This window comes from Moschus berezovskii, chromosome 24 (genome assembly GCF_049115385.1).
Source record: "Moschus berezovskii isolate FMDL1 chromosome 24, NW_MosBer_1.0, whole genome shotgun sequence".
In the NCBI taxonomy this organism is placed as follows: domain Eukaryota; kingdom Metazoa; phylum Chordata; class Mammalia; order Artiodactyla; family Moschidae; genus Moschus; species Moschus berezovskii.
Window position 1 is genome coordinate 8,438,069 of NC_142483.1, and position 25,115 is coordinate 8,463,183.

The 25,115-nt window shown below is 40.0% G+C and overlaps 1 protein-coding gene across 3 annotated transcripts in view; it reads right to left on the reverse strand.

Moving 5' to 3' along the window:
* Positions 1-25,115, reverse strand: part of SCAP (SREBF chaperone) — a 95,161-nt gene that overhangs the window by 68,848 nt on the left and 1,198 nt on the right. Inside the window, exon 2 of one of the 3 annotated variants that reach the window (XM_055413698.2) lies at positions 20,922-21,000. The exons of the other annotated variants lie outside the window; for them this stretch is intronic. The gene's annotated coding sequence lies outside the window, so the exon portion shown is untranslated. The remainder of the gene's footprint in view (positions 1-20,921; positions 21,001-25,115) is intronic. 3 annotated transcript variants of the gene reach the window in all.

Here is a 25,115-nt window from a genome sequence, read left to right on the forward strand (position 1 = left end):
AGAAAGGCATGTGCAGCAACGAAGACCCAGCACAGCCAAAAATAAAAGGAAACAAAATAAACAAAAATACTTTTTAAAGCTGGACAAGAGACCAAAAAGGTCACTATATAATGAAAACAAATTCATCAACACTTGTAAATACACATGCACCCATTACCAGAGCACCTAAATACGTTAAACAAATACTAACAGATCTGAAGGGAGAAAAAGACAATACAGTAATAGTAGGGGGTCTCTATACCCCCACTTTCAACAAAACAAAGATTGTTCAAACAGAAAATCAATAAGGAAACATTTGAATTTGAACTAAACTCCAGAACAAATGGACCCATCAGACATACATGACACAAAATATTTCATCCAAACAGCACCAGAACACACGTTCTTCTCAAGCACACAAGGAACATTCTTCAGTACAGATCCTGAGTTAGGCCAGAAAACAAGTCTTAGAAAATTTATTAAGAATGAAGGAGGGACTTCCCAGTGGTCCAGTAAAGAATTCGCCTTGCAATACAGGCGATGTAGGTTTGACCCCTGGTCAGGGAACTAAGATCCCACATGCCAAGGAGCAACTAAGCCCGTGTGCTGCAACTACTGAACCTGCACCACAACCAGGTAGAGTCTGGGTGCTGCAACGGAAGATCCTGCACAATGCAACTAAGACCTGACACAGCCAAATAAATAAATCAATATTTTAAAATGAAGTATCTTTTCTGACCACAATAATATGAAACTAGGAATCAGTAACAGGAAGAAAAATGGAAAATTCACAAATGTGGAAATTAAGCAACAAACTCTTGAAGAACCAATAGATCAGAGAAGAAATCAAAAGAGAATTTTAAAAATTTAAAAAATTTTAAAAATCATGATACAAAAATGGAAACACAACATGCCAAAACTTACGGAATGCAGCAAAGTAGTTTTAAGAGGAAAGTTTATAATAATAAAGGTCTATGCTTAGAAAAAAGAACTATCTCAAATAGACAACCTAACTTTACACTTCAAGAACCAGAAAAAGAAGAATAAACTAAGCCTTTTACTTAGAAGGAAGGAAACAACAAAGATCAGAGTGGAAACAGTCTAAAAAGACAACAGAAAAGATGAATGAAACCAAAAGCTGGTTTTTTGAAAGGACAAAACTGACACACCTTTAGCGAGACTCACCAAAAGAAGAGGATTCAATCAGAAATGAAAGGAGATAATATCACAGAAATATAGAGAATCATAAGAGACTTCTATGAAAAATTAGATGCCAACAAAATTGACAACCAAAAAGAAATGAATAGAACCTTAGAAATATATGACCAATAAGACTAAACCAAGAATAGAAAATCTGAACAGGCTGATTGCTAATGAGAAGACAGAAAGTATTCGTCACTCAGTTGTGTCCAACTCTTTGTGACCCCGTGGACTGTAGTCCACCAGGCTCCTCTGTCCGCAGAATTCTCCAGGCACAAATACTGCAGTTGGGTAGTTCCAGCTTCCGGTTCAAGATGGCAGAGTAGAAGGATATGCACTCATCTTCTGTCAGAGCACCAAAATCTCAACTAGCCGTTGAACAACTATTGACTGGAGGATGGCAGGACCCACCATCCTGATACCCACCATCCAAAGACAAAGAAGCCACAGTGAGATGGTAGGAGCGTTGCAATCACGATAAAATCAAATCCCATGACTGTCAGGTGGGTGACCTACAAACTGGAGAACAATAATAACAGAGAAGTTCTCCACTGTTATGAAGGTTCTGAACCCCACATCAGGCTTCCCAGCCTGCGGATCCAACAAAGGGAACTGTGAGTCCCCAGGGAATCTGATCTTGAAGGTCAGCAGGATTCGATTATAGGACTTCCACAGGACTGGGGGAAACAGAGACGCCAGTCTTGGAAGGCACAAACAAAATCATGCAAGTACCAAGACCCATAGGAAAGGAGCAGTGACCCTACAGGTGACTGAATCAAAACTACCTGCTAGTGTTGGAGGGTCTCCTGTGGAGGCATGGGTCAGCAGGGGCTCACCACAGGGACGGGGGCACTGGCAATAGCAGTCCTGGAAGATTCCCCTTGGAGTAAGCCCTCTCAGAGGTCTCCAATTTACCCTACCATAGAGCCTGCAGATCCCAGAGTTGGGTCACCTCAGGCCAAACAACTAACAGCAAGAGAATGCAACCCCACCCATCAGCAGATAATTGGATTAAAGCTTTACTGAGCAAAGCCTTGCCCACCAGAGCAAAACCCAGTTTTTCCCCACAGCCAGTCCCTCCTATCTGGAAGGTTACTCCAGCCCTTTAGCCTCCTCCATCAGAAGGTAGACAAAAGCAAGAAGAGCCACAATCCCACAGCAGCTAGAACAAAAACCACATTACAGAAAGTGAATCAGGGTGAAAAAGCAGAAAGTTATGTCCCAGAGGAAGGAACAACATAAAACAGCAGAAAAACAACTAAATGAAGTGGAGATAAGCAACCTTCCAGAAAAAGAATTCAGAATAATGATAGTGAAGATGATCCAGGATCTCAGGAAAACAATGGAGAAGATGTAAGAAATCTTTACCAAAGACCTAGCACAACTAAAGAACAAACAACAAACAGAGATGAATAATACACTAAAAGGAATCAACAGCAGAATAACTGAGGCAGAAGAATGTATAAATGACCTGGGGGACAGAATGATGGAAATCACTGCCAAAGAACAGAATAAAAAAGATAATGGAAAAAAAAAAGAGCCTAAAAGACCTCTGAGACAAATTAAACACACAAACATTTGCATTACAGGGGTCCCAGAAGGAGGAGAGAGAGAAAGGACCTGAGATAATATTTGAAGAGATAACAGCTGAAAACTTCCCTAACATGGGAAAGGAAATAGTTAACCAAGTCCAGAAAGTAGAGAGTCCCAGGCAGGATAAACTCAAGGAGGAACACACCAAAACACATAGTACTTAAACTGACAAAAATTAAAGACAAAGATAAAATACTAAAAGCCACGAGGGAAAAATGACAACAAGCTACCAGTTATTTCTCAACAGAAATTGTACAATCCAGAAGAGAATGGCAAGATTTATTTAAAGTGACAAAAGGGAAGAACCTGCAACCAAGAATACCCTACCCAGCAAGACTCACATTCAGATTTGATGGAGAAATCAAAAGCTTTCAAGACAAGCAAAAGCTAAGAGAATTCAGCACCACCAAACTAGCTTTACAACAAATACTAAAGGAACGTCTCTAGACAGAATACAGAAGAGAAGGAGAAGACCTATGGAAAATAAACCCAAAATAATTAAGAACCATGCTACTGCTAAGTCACTTCAGTCGTGTCCGACTCTGTGCGACCCCATAGACGCCAGCCTGCCAGGCTCCCCCGTCCCTGGGATTCTCCAGGCAAGAACACTGGAGTGGGTTGCCATTTCCTTCTCCAATGTGTGAAAGTGGAGTTGCTCAGTCATGTCTGACTTGCAGCGACCCCATGGACTGCAGCCTACCAGGCTCCTCCGTCCATGGGATTTTCTAGGCAAGAGTACTGGAGTGGCTTGCCATTGCCTTCTCCAATTAAGAACCATACATATAAGTAATTACCTTAAATGTAACTGGATTAAATGCACCAACCAGAAGACATAGACTGGCTGGGCAGATGAAAACATGTGCATGTATGCACTTCCACTTAGCACATCATTCTGCGTGACCACCCTCCACAAGTTGTAGGTAATTATTTTATATTGTTAGGTTAATCATGTTCCTATTATGGCCTGCAACTGCAATTACCTTTTATTTTTTGTCTGGCTACTGACTGTGAAAACTGATAAACATCTTTTAATATTGTGATTATGTAACTATTATTCATTTAATACCACTGTATCACGATTGGTCAACAGAAAAATAATAGAATTCGATATCACTAAAACTACCATTTAATAGAAAAAGTTGTAATCACTTTATAAAACCCAGATGCATATCAGAATTATCCTGGAATTAAAAAAAAAAAATGCCCAGGCACTGCTTTTTTCCCTCTCCAAAGCACCAGGTACCTTTCTAATGAGCAGTCATGTTTAAAAAAAAACTGGACTATATGATGATCTTTTACTTTTATCTAGTTTGTTTCACCTCTTCTATTTCATATTCAGTGCTCCCATTTCATTTAGTTTATGTTTTACAAATTCTCCATCACTTCTTTTGTTTTTGATGTTCTTTCTCAAGCCTTTATCAAGCATAGCAGAAAAGCTTTTGTATACATAAATAATATGCATTTTATATATTCTTTAAAACTTATGAATTTTTGCCTAACTAAAAAATTTATGACACTAGGGGGTGGGGAGAATATTGGAGTGGGCAGCCATTCCCTTCTCCAGGGGATCTTCCCAAATCCAGGGATCAAAACCAGGTCTCCTGCATTGCAGGTGGATTCTTTACCATCTAAGCCACCAGGGAAGCCAGAAGAGATTGAATCAGAAATCAGAAACCTCCCAACAAACAAAAGCCCAGGACTAGATGGCTTTACTGGTGAATTCTACCAAACATTTAAAGAGGAGTTAATGCCAATCTGTCTCAAATTCTTCCAAAAAAACTGAAGAGGAAGGAACTTTTCCATACTCATTATAAGAGGTCAGCATTATCCCGATATCAAAGTCAGACAGGGGACACTGCGAGAAAAGAAAATTATAGGACAATATCCCTGACAAAAAGAGAGTCAAAACTCAACAAAATCTTAGTAAACTAAATTCAACAGCACACTGAAAAGATCACACACTTCCCTGGGAGAGAATTTCCCTGGTAGTCCAGTGGTTAAGAATCCGCTTGCCAATGCTGGGGACTTGGGTTTGATCTCTGGTCCGGGAAGATCCCACATGTCACGAAGCAACTGAGCCCATGCGCCACAACTACTGAGCCCATGTGCTGGAACTACTGAGCCCAACTACTACTGAACACCTACACAGCCTGTGCTCCATAATAAGAGAAGCCACGGCAATGAGAAGCCTGCGCACTCCAACGAAGAGTAGCCCCTACTCACTGCAACTAGGAAAAGACTGAGCACAGCAACCAAGACACAGCACAGTCACAAGCTAATTAATTAATTTAAAAAAGATCACACATTATGACCAAGAGGATTTATTCAGGAACGTAAAGATGGCTCAACTTGCAAATCAATAAAGGTGATATGCCACAGTCACAGAAGAAAAATCCTATGATCATCAACAAAAACAGACAAAGCATAGCAAAACTCAGCATCCTTTCAAGATAAGAAAATACTCTCAAAAAACTGGGAACAAAGGAATGTACCTCAACATAGTAAAGGCCATATATGACAAGCCCACAGTTAACCTCATAATCAATGGCGAAAAGCTGAAAGGTTTTCCTCTAAGAGTTGGAGCAAAACAAGGGTATCCACTACTTTTTTTTTCTGGCTGTGCCATGTGGCTTGTGGGATTTCAGTTCTCTGACCAGGGATCAAACTCAAGCCCTCAGCATGGAGTCCTAACCACTGGACCACCAGGGAATTCCCATGAAAGTGAAAGTTGTGCAGTCATGTCCGACTCTTTGCCACCCCATGGACTATACAGTCCTTGGAATTCCCCAGGCCAGAATACTGGAAAGGGTAGCCTTTCCCTTCTCTAGGGGATCTTCCCAACCCAGGGATCAAACCCACGTCTCCCTCATTGCAGGCGGATTCTTTACAAGCTAAGCTACAAGGGAAACCCAAGAATACAGAAGTGGGTAGCCTATCCCTTCTCCAGCGGATATTCTCAACCCAGGAATTGAACCGGGGTCTCCTGCATTGCAGGCAGATTCTTTACCGAGCTATCAGGAAAGCCCTGGGAATTCCCATGGGTGCCCACTGTTGCTGCTTATATTTAAAATGGGACTGGAAATCCTAGTCAAATCAATGAGGCATGAAAATAAAATTTTAATACTCACACTGGAAAGGAAGAAATAAAACTGTCTCTGCTTGCAGATGACATGATCATATGTCCTAAACTCCACCAAAAAAAAAACTATTCACACTGATGAATTCAGTATAGTTGCAGGATATACTATCAATATACAACAGTCACCTGCGTTTCTATTGGGTTGGCCAAAAGGTTTTGAGCTTTTCCGTAACGCCTTACAGAAAAAGCCAAAGGAACTTTTTGGCCAACCCAATAAATATTAACAACAAACTGTCAGAAAAAGAAACAAGAAAACAATCCCATTTAGAGTATCATCAAAAAGAATAAAAGACTTAAGAACAAATTTAACCAAGGAGACAAAAGACCTGTACACTGAAAACCACAAGACACTGATGAAAGGAAATGAGGAAGATAGAAATAAATAGAAAAATATTCCAAGTTCATGAATTGGAAGAATATTGTTAAAATGTCCATACTACCCAAGCAATCTAGATTCAATGCAACCTCCATCAAAATTCCATTGGTGTTTTTCACAGAAACAAGAAAATAATCCTATAATTCGTTTGGAACCATAAAAGATCCCAAAGAGCCAAAGCAATCTTGAGAAAGAACAGTAAAGTTATAGGCATCACATGCTATAATAATCCAACAGTATAGTACTAGCATAAAAAAACAGAAAGACAGACCAATGGAACACAGCAGTTAATTTCTGATATAAAAAAATACATGTAGGGTCAACTAATCTTTGACAAGAATATACAATGGAGAATGGACAGTCTCTTCAATAAATGGTGTTTGGAAAACAGGATATCCACATACAAAAGAACAAAACTGGATCCCTATGTAAGTGATGATCCCTTGTACCACTTACAAAAGTTAACTTAAATAGATCAAAGACTTAAGTGTAAAATCTGAAATCATAAAAATCCTAGAAGGTTACATAGAGAATATGCTCCTTGACACTGGTCCTGGCAATGCACAGGCCAAAAAAAATAAATAAATAAAGAATAAAAGTATGAAGTTGGCATAAAGTTCACTTGGGTTTTTCTGTATCATGAAAAAACCAGAACAAACTTCTTTTTGTTTTAAATAATACTACATTAAAGTAAAAGGCTCTACACAGCAAAGGAAACAATCAACAAAATGAACAGACAATGTATGGACTGGGAGAAAATATTTGCAAACCATATATTTGATAAGGAATTAACATCCAAACACATCCCACTCGATAGCAAAACAAAAAACAAAATAATTTGATTAAGAAATGGGTAAAGGACCAGAACAGCCATTTTTCCAAAGAAGACACACAAGTGGTACATGAAAAGATGCTCAACATCATTAACCAGAGATATACAAATCAAAATCACAATAAGACATCATCTCACACTATTAGGATGGTTTCAATAAAGACAATATACGCTGGCAAGGATGTGGAGAAAAGGAGATTCTTGTACAATGCTGGTGGGACTGTAAATTGGTACAGCCATTATGGAAAACACTATGGAAATTCCCCCAAAATTTAAAAACCAAACTACCATTTCTTCAGTAAGGAGTGCTGGGAAAACTGGACAGCTACATGTAAATGAATGAAATTGGAACACTCCCTAACACTATACACAAAAAATAGAGTCAAAATGGATTAAAGACCTGTATGTAAGGCTGGATATTATAAAACTCTTAGAGGAAAACATAGGCAGAACACTGTTTGACATAAATTGCAGCAAGATCTTTTTTGATCCACCTCCTAGGGTAAGGAAAATAAATAAAAACAAATATAAACAAATGGAACCTAAACTAAAAGGCTTTTGCATAGCAAAGGAATGGGAGAAATATTTTCAATTGAAGGAACCAAGAAGGGATCAACCTCTAAAATATATTAACAGATCATGAAGTTCAATATCAAAAAACAACCCAGTCAAAAAGTGGGCAGAAGATCGGGCTTGCCTGGTGGTTCAGTGGTGAAGAGGCCACCTGCCAGTGCAGGAGAATCCCACATGCCTCAGAGCAGCTGGGCCCGTGCTCTAGAGCCCAGGAGACACAGCTTCTGAGCCCACAAGTCGCAACTACTGAAACCTGCATACCCTAGAATCCATTCTCTGCAACAAGAGAAGCCACCACAAAGAGAAGCCCATGCACCACAACTAGAGAGTAGCCCCACCAGCCACAACTAGAGAAAAGCCTGCATTGCAACCAACAACAAGCAGAGCCAAAAATAAATAATTTTTTAAAAGTGAGCAGAAGATCTAAATAGACATTTCTCCAAAGATGACATACAAATGGCTAAAAGCATATGAAATGATGCTCAACATCACTAATGATTAGAGAAATGCCATTCAAAACATAATGAGGTATCACCTCACATGGGTCAGAATGGCCATAATCAAAAAGTCTACGAACAATAAATGCTGGAGCAGGTGCTCAGAAAAGGGAACTTTCCTACACTGTTGGTGGGAATGTAAAGTGGCACAGCCACTATGGAGGACAGTATGGAGGGTCTTTAAAAAAATAAAAGTAGAGCTACCACGTGATCCAGCAATCCCACTCCGAGGCATATATACAAAGAAAAAAAACCATTTGAAAAGATACACGCATCCTAGTGTTCACTGCAGCACTATTTAAAATAGCCAGGACATGGAAGCAACCTAAAAATGTTCATCGACAGATGAATGGATTTAGAAGATGTGGTATATATATACAATGGAACAATATTCAGCCATAAAAAATCATGAAATAATGCCATTTGAAGGAACAGGGATGGACCTATAGATTGTTCTAATGAGTGAAGTCAGACAATCATACAATCATACATCTTGCTTATATGTGGAATCTAATAAGAGGGTACAAATGAACTTACCTACAAAACAGAGAGCTACAGATGTAGAAAACAAACTTATGGTTGCCAGAGGGTGAGAGCAGGGGGATAAACTGGAGGATTGGAATTGACATATACACACCACTATACATAAAACAGACAACTAATGAGGAACTAATGCAGAGCACAGGGAACTCTACTCAACACTCTGTAAGCCTAAATATGGGAAAAATCTAAAAAAGAGTGGATACATGTATAACTGATCCACTTCGCTGTGGACCTGAAACTAACATAAGACTATAAAGCAACTGTACTCCAATTAAAAAAAAAAAAAAAAAACCAGCCTACCATATAATCCAGCAATTCCACTTACGGGCATACATCCAAAGTTATCATTTCTTAAAGAGATTATCTGCATGCCTAGGCTCAGTTCAGGATTATTCACAATGGCCAAGATATGGAAATAACCTACCTGTCCATCAGCAGATAAACAGATAAGGTAGGGTTGTGTGTATTAAAATATTAATCAGTCACGAGAAAGAAGGAAATCCTGAAATTTGCAGCAACATGGAAGATTCTAAAGAACACGATGGTAAGTGAAATCTGTCAGAAAGACAAACACTGTATGATCTCCCTCATAAGTGGAATCTGAAAAAATAATGTGTCAAACTCATAGAAACAGAGAGTAGAATGGTGGTCACCAGGGCCTGGGAGAGATGGAGAGATGCTGGTCAAAGGTCAGAAGCCTTCGCTGATAAGATGAATAAGCTCTGGGGAATTTAACATACAGCACAGTGACCACAGTAAACAATACGGTGAGTACTTGAAAACTGCTGAAATAGACTACAAGTATTCTCACTACAAAAAAAAGAAAAAAAGGTAACTGAGGTGATGGATGTGTTGATTAACCTGACTGTGGTAATTATTTCACAAAATACACATATGTCAAATCTTCATGTTGTACACTTTAAATAAACACAATTTTGTTAATTACACTTTAATTAAACTGACAAATGCTTGAATATTTATATACATATTTACATTTAAAAATATACAGTAAGATACAGACTTCAACTACATATTTACATCCTTCTCAACCTCAAAGCTGAAGTCAAGCTTTAAAGTCAATGGGAACACATTAAAAGACTTCCCACTACAGTCAGAGGCCAAACAAAGCTATGGACCTCACCACCAGTATTTACTACTGCTGTGGAGGTACTACCCATCACAAAAAGAAAACAGAAGGAAAACACAGGTATACAACCAGAGGAAACATTTATTTGTGGATAATATTATATACCTGATGCTGGGAGGAACTGGGGGTGGGAGGAGACGGTGACAACAGAGAGTGAGATGGCTGGATGGCATCGCTGACTCTATGGACATGAGTTTGAGTGAACTCCGGGAGTTGGTGACGGACAGGGAGGCCTGGCGTGCTGTGATTCATGGGGTCACAAAGAGTCGGACACGACTGAGCGACTGAACTGAACTGAAAAAAATCCAAGAGAAGCAACTGAAGACCTATCATAATAAATTAAAAATCAGGTAAGATGATGAAAATTAATATATACAAATCAACATTTCCACATACATCATCATCAAGCAGGTAGAAGGGAAAATGCTTCAGCATTAAAAACAAACGAGACAGACTTGAGAATACACTTGGCATGAAATTCAGGTGTATTAAGACATCCATCCAAACTAAAACCAGACTCAAAGAGAAAGGCATGTAATCTTAGTAGAGAAGATTCATCATCAAAATGTCGTATTTCTTACACTAACCTAAAACTGTTAATTTAGTACCAACAAAAACAAACAGGACTTTCAACGAACCAACTTGTCTTAAAGTTCATATAGAAAAACAAAAAACAGCAAGGAAAGTTGTGAAAAATAAAGATAATGAATTAGAATTTACTTTACCAAACACTGAAATACCCTATAAAACTAGGGTAACTAAAACAACATGATACCAACACATTAAAACATGGAATTATATCTGCAATTGAAAGTTCAGAAATAGACCCAATATATGGTATGTGGCAAAGTATATCATACATAGTAAATGATAAAGGATATTTAAAGAAGTGGGGAAAACATGAATTGTTCAATAAAAGGTATTTCAACAAATGAGCAGACAACTGGGAAAAATTAAGTTGGACCCACACTTCACACCAAAAAAATTCCAAATGGATAAAGACTAGAAGGTAAAAAATGAAACATAAAAAGTACTTAAAGAAACTACAGGATAATTTTTCATACACTTCTACCAGGGAAAATCTTTCTATATATGACAGAGAACCCAGAAGCCTTAAAGTCAACTAAAAATCATTTTTTTTCCATGACAAAACCATCCTAAGTATCGATAAAAAATATTTAAAAGTCTATCAAAATATAACTGAAATTCCTATCACTGACACAGTACAAAGTTTCTTCCTATATAATTTTTTTTACAAAATTAAAAAACACCAAAGCCCAGTAGAAAAACAAGCCAAGGATACAAACTGACTTCACAGAAAACTGAAATGGCCCTTAAACCTTAAATTAACTTTTCTATAGGATGAACTAAGAAGTTTTTTGGGGAAAAAATCTAGTTTTTTTTTTTACCTAACAAACTGGCAAAGATCGGGACTTCCTGGTGATTCAGCGGTTAAAAATCTGCCTTGCAATGCAGGGGACACGGGTTTGATCCCTGGTCCAGAAGCTAGATCCCACAGGACTCGGAGCAACTAAGCCCGCGAGTCACAGCTACTGAGCCACAACCAGAGTCCATATGATGCAACAAAGATCCCCCGTGCTGCAACTAAGACTCGACACGGCCAAATAAATAAATTTAAAAACAAACAAAAAAATTGGCAAAGTCCAAACTGTGAGATACCACAGTGTTGGTGAGGGTGTGGATAAACAGGCACTGCCACACTGGCTGGGAGCTTAAGTGGACAAAACCTCTACAGAGGTTTAACTGGTAAGAGCGATCAAAATCACCAAAGCACATACTCACCGCACTCACAGCACTCCTGCCTCAGGCAAGTGAATGGACACATGCCCTTGACCATGCGTGGACTGATGCATACAGAACTCGCCTCAGTGGTGTCTGCATTAGCAAAATGTAAAACACCTTACATATCCATTGATAGAGTGCTGGCTAAATAAAAGTACATCCTGACAATGGAATATTCTCCAGTTGTAAAAGACAATAAAAAGCTCTTACGTATTGACAATGATCTATCACAAACAGAGAAAAGAGCAAGTGTGCTACTTTTCATGTAAAAGAAAGGAGCTCTCTGTGTATTCGCCTGTATTATACACAGAACAGGCCTGAACAGACACTCGAGAACTTATAACTCTGGCTGCCTCTGGGAAAAGGATCTGGTGGCCAGGGGCAAGATGGAAGGGAAACGTTCTGGTGTATACTCTGCTGTACCTTTTAAATTTTGTGCTATGTGAATACAGTGCTGCCCTGAAAAGCTGAAATTTTTTTTACAAAGTGAAAGCCTCCTTCCAGGAGCAGCAGTCTTCTACTCTGAGCTTCTGAAACTGTATTTCCACTCGGCCCTGCGTTTATTCTGACTTTCCCAGCCTCCCCTGACTGACTGCAGTCCCTCCTGGAGGGTCACAGCTGAATCACCTCTGTGTTCCCTAGAGTGGCCAGCACCTCATTTGGTGCCGAGAGGAAAGTCATTGTAGGTCTGTTCACTGTGCTAAACTAGTCCACTGGTGCAAAGAATTCATCTATGGAGGGCAAGTTGATTTGCGAAGTGGATCAATGATCAGGACAGGAAATTCTGCTTCTCTAAGCATCAAAATTACCCAAATAACCTAGAAGGATTTTCAGCAGATTTAAATTAATAGTACTGAAAAAAGAAAGGAGTTTCAGTTAATGAATGAAAGCTGATTTCAAAGAATTTGAAGCCTGAAAACATAATATTGAAGAGGATGATTAATGTCACAATTAGGATAATTGTTGGGATGGCACAGCAATACCCATACTGAAGGAAGACTAAATTAAACGGTTGTGATGGTCATCGCAAATAACCATTACAGGATGTTGACCCCTCTGCACAATTCAGCATCAACAGATACACTGACGACTTTCTTCCACAACGCCAGCAACCTACATTTTCATTCCCTCTTGACGTGGTCAGCAATGAGTAACAAATATATTGAACTGACTGCTAAGAACATGGGCAAAGAATCTGTTTTAAAGCTAGAAACAATGCAGGAGTTCAATGGGGCAGCCCTGTCATTTCATAAGACTGCTGGCCCAGAGGTAGGGTGCCCTCAGCCTTGGTCTCAGAAGCACGGCCAGGACCAGACTCCTGCTTTCAGCCACACATGGGTATGTCCAGACCTCACAGAATGGAAGCCTCTTGCCTGTGGCTTCCTGAGAGAAGTGTGTTCTGCTGGAAAGTACCATGCTTCTTGACAGCTTTCTCAAAAGTGAAGGTGTGATGAGTCTAGATTTTATTACTGTCTCAAGAGCTTTTAATATAAACACCACATGGAAGATGGTTCCATTCCAAACACAAAACATGCAAAAGACCTGTTTGTGAGGGAGAGAGTGCCAAAGAGAGTCAAGAGATGAGAGGGCCACCTGGTAAGTTTTTTCAGCAACTGGTGCTGGGAAAACATGACAGTCCCATGCAAAAAGTTAAAGTGGACCCTTTAACTTTTATTTTTATATAAAAATTACTCGAAATTGATCAAAGACCTAAACAAAGAACTGGAACTAATAAAACTCTTAAAAGAAAAACACAGGGGTAAAACCTTCATGATACTGAAAGGATTTTGTGGATGTGACACCAAAAGCACAGAAAAAAAAAAAACACAGCAACAGATAACAAAATCATTTTTGTACATCAAAGAAAACTATCAAAAGAGTGAAAGACCAACCCAGAGAATGGAAGAATATATTTGCAAATCATATATCTAAGAAATTAATATCCAGAACATAGGAGAACTGCCACAACTGAGCAACAACAGGAAACTCGATTCAACAATGGGTAACTAGGGACTTCCCTAGGGGTCCAATGGTAGGTCTCTGTGCTTCTACTGCAACAGACACGGATTCGATCCCCAGTTGGGGAACTAAGATCCCGTATCTCACTGCATGGCCAAAAAACGAAAGAAAAGGGCAAAGGACTTGAATAGATACATTGAATACAAATGGTCAAAAAGCACATAAAACTGGTCAACATCACTAATCATTAGAACTACAAATCAAAGCCATAATGAGATACCACTTCACACCCAATAGGTCGGCTCTTATTTCTTAAAAAAAGAAAAATAACAAGTGTCAGGACACACGACTGTGCTTGCAATTCATCTAAGAACTAAGACATATGATTTGAGAACATGTAATGTATTAACAGACGCTTATTCCTTGGAAGGAAAGTTATGACCAACCTAGATAGTATATTTAAAAGCAGAGACATTACTTTGCCAACCAAGGTCTGTCTAGTCAAGGCTATGGTTTTTCCAGTGGTCATGTATGGATGTGAGAGTTGGACTGTGAAGAAAACTGATCGACGAAGAATTGATGCTTTTGAACTGTGGTGCTGGAGAAGACTCTTGAGAGTCCCTTGGACTGCAAGGAGATCCAACCAGTCCATTCTAAAGGAGATCAATCCTGGGTGTTCATTGGAAGGACTGATGCTAAAGCTGAAACTCCAATACTTTGGCCACCTCATGCGACGTGTTGACTCACTGGAAAAGACTCTGATGCTGGGAAGGATTGGGGGCGGGAGGAGAAGGGGACGACAGAGAACGAGATGGCTGGATGGCATCACCAACTCTATGGACATGAGTTTGAGTGAACTCCGGGAGTTGGTGATGGACAGGGAGGCGTGGCGTGCTGTGATTCATGGGGTCGCAAAGAGTCGGACAAGACTGAGCAACTGAATTGAACTGAATGTATTAAGGAACTTGGAGGGAAGTCGCTATATTACTTTATATGCAACATACACTATATGTATCATCCCATTGATGCATATGTATCATCAATGCACTATTTCTTCTCAGTCTGGTTCTGGGACTTATATGAATGCATAATTATTAAAGTACACCCTGCAAAATAAAAGGGACTTCCCTAGTGGTCCAGTGGTTAAGACTGCGCTTCCATTGCAGGGGTGCAGGTTCGATCCCTGGTTGAGGAACTAAAATCCCACATGCTGTGTGGCGTAGCCAAGAAAAAAGTATTGGTAAGGATGAGACATAACTGATACATCACAATGGATGACTACTCTCTGCTTTTATCTGTATTTCAATTTAATGATAGTAAACATTAATAAACAGAGAAGTCCTTTGAAATGTACAAGGATTTTTCAGAATGTACCCCTTTACAAAATTTACCAGCAATGAATACACAAGGATGAAAGACCTAAACTTAAAGACTATAAAAACTCTTAAAAGAAAACAGAGAGCAAAGGCTTCACATTAGATTTGGCAATTCCTTGGTATAATACCAAAGGCACAGGGAACAAAAGAAACACAAACAGACTGGACTTCATAAAAATTTTTAAATTGTGTGCATCAAAAGAAACTATCAATAGAGAACTTCCTGGGATCCAACGACTGTGGCTCTGCATACTCACTTCCGAGGCCCCAGATTCAACCCCTAGTTGGGGAACTCATCTCATACGCTGTGCAGCATGGACCAAAAACACAAAGATACTGGCAACAGAGTAAAAAGGCACCCATAGAATGGGAGAACATATTTACAAATCATATATCTGATAAAGGATTAATATCTAGAATATAAAGAAAAGTCCTAAAACTCAACAACAACAAAAAAATCTGATACAAAATTAAAAGTTTAAAAACAAATAAATAAAAAATTTTTTAAAGTGATCTGATTAAAAACTGGGCAAAGGGCTTGAATAGACATTTCCCCAAAGAAGATAAACAAATGGCTAATAAAAGCATGAAAAAATGCTCAACATTACTGATCACTAGGGAAATGCAAACTGAAATTACAATAAGTCAACAGCAACCACGGAAAACACTTCAGAAATATTAATAGAACTTGCTCTGAACCCAGGACAGTGCCAGTGCTATAGCTGCTGGGATTAAAAAAACAAAAACAAAAACCCACCACTGAACTGTGTCAATCCAGACTCCTGCCCATTTACACACATTTAGGAAGGCAGGATTTAGCAACATGAAGGAAGCAGGGGGCTAGTAATTTGAGACAATATACAATCAATACTGGGCTTCCCCTGAGGCTCAGAGGTAAAAAATCAGCCTGCAATGCAAGAACCACTGGTTCAGTCCCTGGGTGGGGAAGAGCCCTTGGAGGAGGGCATGGCAACTCACTCCAGTATTCTTGCCTGGAGAATCCCATAGACAGAGGAGCATGGCGGGCTATATACAGTCCATAGGGTCACAAAGGATTGGACACACTGAAGAGACTTAGCACATACGCACAATCGATACTAGATTGTGGGTTCAGAATATAAACTCATAATTTCTTTCTTCGTGAATTAAAACAGATGCCAGTATACTTAAAAATACATATTGCTGCGCCCTTACATCAGTCTATTAGACATCTCCTCTGTTGTCTCTTTCATTCATTTTACAAACTGTATAAGCACAAATTTAAGGCAGTATTTACCATTTTTTTATTTTATTTGAAGGCTAATTACTTTACAATATTGTAGTGGGTTTTGCCATACATTGACATGAATGGCATGGGTGTACATGTGCATATTTATCATTTAAATTATGGATACTTTTAAAAGGTTTTAAGGTCAAATTGAGTACAAGAACTTCAGGAATATTTAAAAAACAGTCAACTCTATGATCATGATATTTAGTTGTTAAACTTCTTATGCTATAATAAATTTCAAACTACACATGTAAAATGAGATTTAGAAATGCTGCTCTCTTCTAGGCTCATATCTTTGAGAGTACACTTTCACTTCTGCCTCAGTTACTGATGATACCTTTATGAATCAATGTATGATGCTGTCAATGGATCCTATCTCAGGTCATAAGTCTTCACTTGCAAACATTAAGAAAGTTACTCTTAATTTGAATACTGATCAAGGGATAAATTTTAATTTTATTATTTGTTAAATGCTGGGCTATATTATGGAAAATGTTTTTTCAAGAAATCATTTTAAGTATATAGATCAGTGTTTTTTACAGGTAAAATGCTAAAATAAGCTGCTCATGATAGATATGAATATGTTTGAGTTTTGCAGAATATTACAAATTAACAACGGAAGAAACATTTATACAACAAACATGTTCACACAAATTTGTAGGACTTACAAAGAATTGATATTTGAGAAAAGATTTGGTTCACTTACACTACATATACTTTCATAGCATTAGGTACCTTGTACTTTAAACCTGTGACAAACTGACAAACTTTTAAAGGGGAGGTATTACTGTAAAATGAATAATTATGTATTTCTAAAGTCAGACACGACTGAGCAACTGAACTGAAAGATTGTACTGCTGCAAATTTGATCAATAAAGCTCTTTATTTAGAGTTTTGAAGAAATATTCTCTCTTCAATTAAACATTTTCATACTGGAATGATGTAAGTTAAAATGATAAAGAGTATTATTAAAATAAATGTTGATATATAATAAAAGAAAATTATTCTTAAAATGCATTCTCAGTGAATAGTTGAGATCTGTATCATGCAACCATTTTCTATGTTGATTTTAAGTGATCTTTTAAGAAATCTGTTCACCAAAAAAATATTTTAAAAAAACTACAAAGAGAGATAATCACCTCATAGGCATTACAATGGCTACTATCAAAAAACGAGAAAACAACAAGTGTTAGCAAGGATGTGGAGAAACTGGAACCCTTGTGCATTGCTGGCGAGAATGGTCTGATGGTTCCCAAAAAATTAGTCATAGAATCACCACACAATCCAGCAATTCCACTTCCATACTGGCCCAAGAGGACTGAAAACAAGGCCTTGAACTAACATCTGTATATCCACGTTATCAGCAGCATCGCTCACAACAGCCAGGAGGAGGAAACAATAAAAATGTCCATCAACAGCTGAATGGATAAACAAAATGAGGTATATACACAGAATATTATTCAGCTTTAAAAAGGAAGTTATATTATTCAGCAGACCCATGCTGCAACATGAACCATGAGAATATTATGCTACCTGAAACACACCAGTCACAAAGGGAGTAACAGGATATAATTCCATTTACACGGTATACTTAGACAGAATCATAGTTACATCAAGTATTTAGGATGGTTACTGCCACCTACTTGGGAGAGGAGAAAATGAGTCACTACTTAAAGGATATAGACTTTCAGTTTTGCAAAATGAAGACAGATACAAAGAGAATGGGCTTCCCTGGTAGATCAGCTGGTAAAGAATCTGCCAGCAATGCAGAAGGTCCCGGTTCGCTTCCTGGGTCAGGAAGCTCCCCTGGAGAAGAGATAGGCTATCCACTCCAGCATTCTTGGGCTTCCCTGGTGGCTCAGACAGGAAAGAATCTGCCCACAATGCGGGAGACCTGGCTTCGATCCCTGGGCTGGGAAGATCCCCTGGAGGAGAGCATGGCAAATCACTTCAGTATTCTTGACTGCAGAATCCCAAGGACAGAGGAGCCAGGTGGACTACAGTTCACGGCGTCGCAGAGTCAGACACAACTATCCACAGCACAGAAAGAATGGTGGTAACGTTGCAAGTATTTATAAATGTTTTTTAATATCACTGAACTGTACACTTAGAATGGTTAATATGGAAACTTGTATATCTACCACAGTAGAAAACTGGAACAACAAAAGACAATGAGGAAATGGCAGGGGGCAGGCGAAAGCAGGGTTCAGAGGGATTCAAGTGAACAAAAAAATGAAAGGATGTGGGATAGGAACGCAGATTTGGAGACAAGAATGCAATCACTATAATGTTTACAAAAGACATGAAATGTGTTTTTTATGGTAAAATCTGAAAGAGCAAAATGTCTAGCCATTAAAAAGAAAAAAAAACAATGCTATAAGCCAGAAGTAAGGTTAATATAGAACGCACAAGCCAGAGGACTCTGAATATAAATGAGACTATGAGCTCCCTAGGGACCAAGGCAAAGAGAGAACCATTCTGACACAGTTCACAGTATGGTTTAAACAAAATCAAACCAATAGTTCAGAAGAGGCATCACCACACCCACACACTGGACCTGAAGGAAATTTCTAATTGGACTCACAGATTTTCTTGGAGGCTTCTTGTATAGCTCTTAACACAAGCTGATGGGGCCATGCGAAGTGGAAGGAGGCCAGAAATCTGCTGCTAATGATTCAGTTTCATTCAAAGACAAAACACTGCCTGGAACAGGAGCACTGAAGCATGTGCCAGAACAATCCCACGGACATTCTTTACCACAACTGAGTTCAGGATAGCTTTTGAGGGGGTGAAGAATTCAAGTTTATCCTCCTGACAAGAATATGAGATGCTGTTGCCTGCTGAAGGCAGGTCCCGATATTCCTAACAGTCACTGTTGCTGGGGGGACAACTGAGAATCAATGTCAAACCCAAGCAGGGCTCATGCCTGAAAGATAGCTAATCACTCCCTGAAGCTGGGACAGCACAGGGCTTCCCTGGTGGCTCAATGGATAAGAATCCAATTGTCAATGCAGGAGACACGGGTTCAATCCATGGGCTGGGAAGATCCCATGTGCTGTGGAGCAATAGGGTCTCTGCATTGCAACTGTTGGGCCTGTCCTCTGCAACTGCTGAGCCCATGTGTCACAACTACTGAAGCCTGGGTACCCTAGAGCCTGTGCTCAGCAACAAGAGAAGCCACAACAGTGAAAAAAGCCCACGCATGGCAGCTGTAGAGTAGCCCTCACTCACTGCAACTAGAGGATCCAACACAGCCAAAAATAAATGAATAAATAAATAAATGTATTTTAAAAATTCTTCCATCCAAGTGGCCTCTTACAAAAAAAAAAGATAAGACAGAATAAACACTGCCTGGTAGAGGGAAGAAGGGGTGGATGTGCCAGCCTGGGGCAGATTATAAGAGTGGGAGCTACTGAAGATTGTTGAGAGAGAGAGGCCATGACTGAAGACTTTGTGAGTGACAGCGCGGTCTGAAAGGTGCAAACGAAGCCCACAGCCACATGCAGCAGGCTGGACTGGACAAGGCCGCTCAAAGCAAAAGCCGCTGAAAAACATCAAAATAAATGAGAGCCCATGTTCTTTTTAAAAAACCAAAAATGTTCTAGAACAGTTTTATACACGAAAAAAATGTTCACACAGAAAATGGATACAGCATAGTATGAACCCATTACACAGAGAAAGAAAAAAGAATGAGCAAGAAAGAAGCCTGAGAAGAACCCTGCAGGTGGTTACCACTGGGATTACAGACAATGTAAATTATGTGCATGCATATGGGCAAGCTTATCAATTTTTAATAAGATGAGTGATTCGAATTAAAAAAAAAACAACTCTAATTCATCAACTTAGAAACTACAGGGAAACCAGAACTAGCACTACAGTTGAGAATATAATTATGACATTATCTAAAAATAAAAAGGAAATTGACTAAAAACAAGAACCAGATACGTACAGGTCGTCCTCAATTTACAATGGAGTTACATCGTGATGTGTGTGTGTGTGTTAGTGGCTTAGTCGTGTCCGACTCTCTGCAACTCCATGACTGTACCCTGTCAGGCTCCTCTGTCCATGGAATTCTCCAGGCAAGAACACCTCCTCCAGGTACGTGCCGATAACCCATCCCAAGCTGAAAACACTGTGATGCCGAAATTGCATTTACTACACCTAGCCTGCTGAACGGCATCACTCAGCCTAGCCTACCTGAGATGTGCTCAGATCACTGACATTAAAGTTGGGCAAAATCATCTAACCCAAAGCCTATTTTATAATAAAGCGTTGAATATCTCATGTAACTTATTGAACACCATACTGAAAAAGAACCAATGGTTGTCTGACTACAGAATGGCTCTAAGTGTATTAGTTGGTCATCCTCGTGAGTACATGTCTGACTGGGAGCTGTGGCTCAATGCCGCTGTCCAGCATCACGAGAGTGTTGCTGTCAACATATCACAGCCCTAAAAAGATTAAAAAATTCAAAACTTGCAGCATGGTTTCTACTGAATATATGACTGCTTTGGCAACATCATATTGTTGAAAAATGGTAAGGTGAGTCATCATTAATTTGGAGGACTGTCCGAGTTTGGCAAAACTGTAAGGCGATGCTGATGAGATTCCAAGTGAAACAGGGAAACACTGACCTTGTGCTCTGGTTTTAGAGCCAGGGCTCTCAAGCTGTGGTTCCCTCAGGCAGCAGTGGCTCAGCAGTAAAGAATCCGCCTGCAATGCAGGAGACACAGGAGAAGCAAGTTCGATCTCTGGGTCAGGAGATCCACTGAAGAAGGGCATAGCCACCCACTTCAGTATTCTTGCCTGGAGAATCCCATGGACAGAGGAGCCTGGTGGGCTACAGTCCATGGGGTCACAACAGTCAGACACGACTTATCAACTAAGCATGCAAGGCAACAGTAGCAGCACCTAGTAACTTGTTTGAATTTCAAATTCCAGGGTCTACCTCTGACCTACAGATTCTGCAGGTGAGGTTAAAACAACTCCTCCAGGTAATTTCAATTCACTTAAGTTTGAGAACCTAGGTATGAAGTAATACTGTCTCATCTGGATAATATCCTTTTATATAATTAGTAAACTATTTCTTGCTCAAAACCCATTCTGTTATTCTAACCTAAACTCCTGAAGAACACTAATCTATTCAGTTGTGAAATAAGCTGGAAGATGACAAAGATATTTTTTAATTAGACAGAATTCTGAAACCACTCATTCTGAAATAATGTACTAACCACTGCAGTGGAATGAACTAAAGAATCTAGTCTGTAAGAAGTGATAAGGAATCAACATGCTTAGAATTTCAACATTTAGATGACTTGAAAATATTCTAAGGTTGCAGAATAGCATAACTACAACTATTACAAATGCCATATTTGTGTACACTGATTAGTCTCTTGGGCTTCAAACTCAATTAACCTGTTTAAAATAGTTCACCAGCTACAATGCTGGTGGGAATGCAAACTGATACAGCCAATAAGGGGAACAGTATGAAGTTTCCTTAAAAAACTAAAAACAGAACTACCATATGAACCTGCAATCCGACTCCTGGGCACATATCCAGAGAAAAACATAATCCAAAAGTATATATGCTCTCCAATGTTCACTGCAGCACTGCTTACAATAGCCAAGACAGGGGAGCAAGCTAAATGTCCATCAACACAGGAATGGATAAAGAAGTTATGGTACATACACACAATGGAATATTACTCAGCCATTAAAAAGAATGAAATAATGCCATTTGCAGCAACACAGATGGACCTAAAGAGTGCCATACTGAGTGAAGTAAGTCACGCAGAGCAGGAGAAATATCTTACGCTGCTGCTGCTAAGTCACTTCAGTCGTGTCCGACTCTGTCCGACCCCATAGACGGCAGCCCACCAGACTCCCCTGTCCCTGGGATTCTCCAGGCAAGAACACTGGAGTGGGTTGCCATTTCCTTCTCCAATGCATGAAAGTGAAAAGTGAAAGTGAAGTCGCTCAGTCGTGTCTGACTCTTAGCGATCCCATGGACCGCAGCACCAGGCTCCTCCATCCATGGGATTTTCCAGGCAAGAGTACTGGAGTGGGGTGCCACTGCCTTCTCCGAAATATCTTATGACATCCCTTATATGTGAAATCTAAAAAGAAATGACACAAATGAATTTTCTTACAAAACAGAAAATGAACTTATGGTTGCCAGGGGGAAGGGAAAGTTAAGGACTTTGGGAAGGCCACGTACACACCACTCTAAAAGAGATAACCAACAAGGACCTATTACAGAGCACATGGGACTCTGCTCATTGTTACAATGTGTGACAGCCTGAACAGGAGGGGGCTCTGGGAGAGAATGGATGCGTATATATGGATGGCTGAGTCCCTCTGCTGCTCACCTGAAACTGCCACAATACTGTTACTTGGCTATACTCCAAAATAAAATAAAAAATTTAAATTCTGAGAAGAAACAGAAGAGGTTCAACAAAATTTTTAACTTCCTTTTTTTTTATTTTGGCCACACCACACAGCTTGTGGGACCTTAGTTCTCTGACCAGGAATCGAACCCAGGCCCTCAGCAATGAAAGCACAGGGCCCTAACCTCTGGACAGCCAGGGAATTCCCAAAACTTTAACTTCTAAAGAGATATATCAGTCACTATAGCTTCAAACATCAAGAGTACTACTATATTCGCAACATAAAGGCTACTGAAAAACCAGATCTTTCACACTCAGAATGCAATTTCTAAAATAATTTATAACTGGTTATTAACACGAAATACCCTTCTCTGATTATGTAGAATTACACTGAACTTCACTAGACTTCCAACTTAGGAACAAATGGTTAGCATGACACTTTACATATTTTATGAACTCAGAAAATGCTGAGTGTTAAACAAACCAGTGGTTTAATGCTTTCATGAACTCCCAACAAAAACTCAAGCACATATCCCCAATATGTGTGTACATATCCCCAATTTTTGTGCAAAAATTATATATATGTACTACTGTGATAATACCAACTGTACTTATAAAATACAAAATAAAAATTAAATAAGGCTGAAATAAAAAGACGGGCTTTATCTTTTTTTCCTGAGACCCAGGTGCCCCCATGTGATGCATACACACACCCCCTTTGGACTCTACTGCAAAGCTGCACAACCTAGCCACCCTGCAAGCTGTGCCCCGGATCACTCAAGGGGAAGCTATGGAATACAGAAGTCGAATGAATATCTCCTTACTGTTGAGTCCCACCATCCCTGAATCAAGTCTGTGGCTCCAGGCTCCTCCCTTCACCCCAGCATCGTCTTCCGCTACCTCTCACTTGGTGGGTAGTGGAGAAGACTGTGAAGCCAGCAGACACATAACGGCATAAAAGCATGGACTCTGTTTTCAGACAAACCTGGGTTTGCAACTAGGCTCGGCTTCTAACTCACCGGGTGACCCAGGGCCAGTCAGATAACGTCTCTAAAACTAATGAGTGAAGAGGGTGATAACAGGGTCATCTCTCCTGGTTATTATGATGGTTAAGAGAGATAGGCTGCTATGAGAGCACTCAGCAGAGAATCTAGATAGCCCAAGTGCTCAATAAAATATCTCACCCAGAATTATTACTTCAGGAGGCAAAAGAAGTCACCTGGACTTTATTTCAGCAGCCAACTCAAGAAGGGAATATGTTACTGTGGAAGGCCTCCCTTGGGGCTCAGCTGGTAAAGAATCTGCCTGCAATGTGGGAGACCTGGGTTTGATCCCTGGATTGGGAAGATCCCCTGGAGAAGGGAACAGATACCCACTCCAGTATTCTGGCCTGGAGAATTCCATGGGACTGGATAGGCCACGGGCATGATTGAGTGGCTTTCACTTCTATACTTCTACTGCGGAAGTAGTAGGTAGTGGAGTCAGGCAGATGTGGTTTGAAGGCCTGATCCCCAGTGACAAGCTGGGTGACCCTGGCAACTCAGTTTCTCTATGAGGGGGGAGTCTTCTTATCTGTTCAATGGGAGTGTTGATGCAAACTCTACATGAAGTGCCTTGTCAGAGCCAGTAAAACTAACACTCTCTCTCTTTCTTTAGTCGCTAAGTCGTGTCCGACTCTTGCGACCACAGGGGCTGTAGGCTGCCAGGCTCCTCTGTCCATGGGATTTAAGACTGGAGTGGGTTGCCATTTCCTTCTCCAACTAACACTAGTGGGAATCAAATGGCCACTGAGGGTGAGGGTAACCAAATAACACACAAACCTAAGTGTTATTCCACAGTCCTTGGGACACCTTCAAGTACACACTAAGACAAAATCTACCATCTTTGCTGCTGCTGCTGCTGCTAAGTCACTTCAGTCATGTCCGACTCTGTGTGACCCCATAGACAGAAGCCCACCAGGCTCCCCCGTCCCTGGGATTCTCCAGGCAAGAACACTGGAGTGGGTTGCCATTTCCTTCTCCAATGTGTGAAAGTGAAAAGTGAAGTCGCTCAGTAGTGTCCGACCCTTAGCGACCCCATGGACTGAGCCTACCAGGCTCCTCCACTCATGGGATTTTCTAGGCAAGAGTACAGGAGTGCCTTGCCATTGCCTTCTCCGCTACCATCTTTAGAAGTCTCTAAAGTCTACCATGAAATATTAATAAATGTCTACGTACCAAACCCTAGAGGTAGGGCTCATTTCCCAACTGGACAGGTGACTTCTTCATAAACTACCTCAAGCAATTCACAATCCTCATGCCTCCATCGTCATAAACTAGAAGTTTTGATACCCACCCCCTGACAGTAAACTAACCTAGATGAGGGGGCGGGGTGGGATGGGGGACCTAAACCAGACAGCACATGGAGACCACCGGAGGGGGGCTGTTTTTGCCACAACAGCAA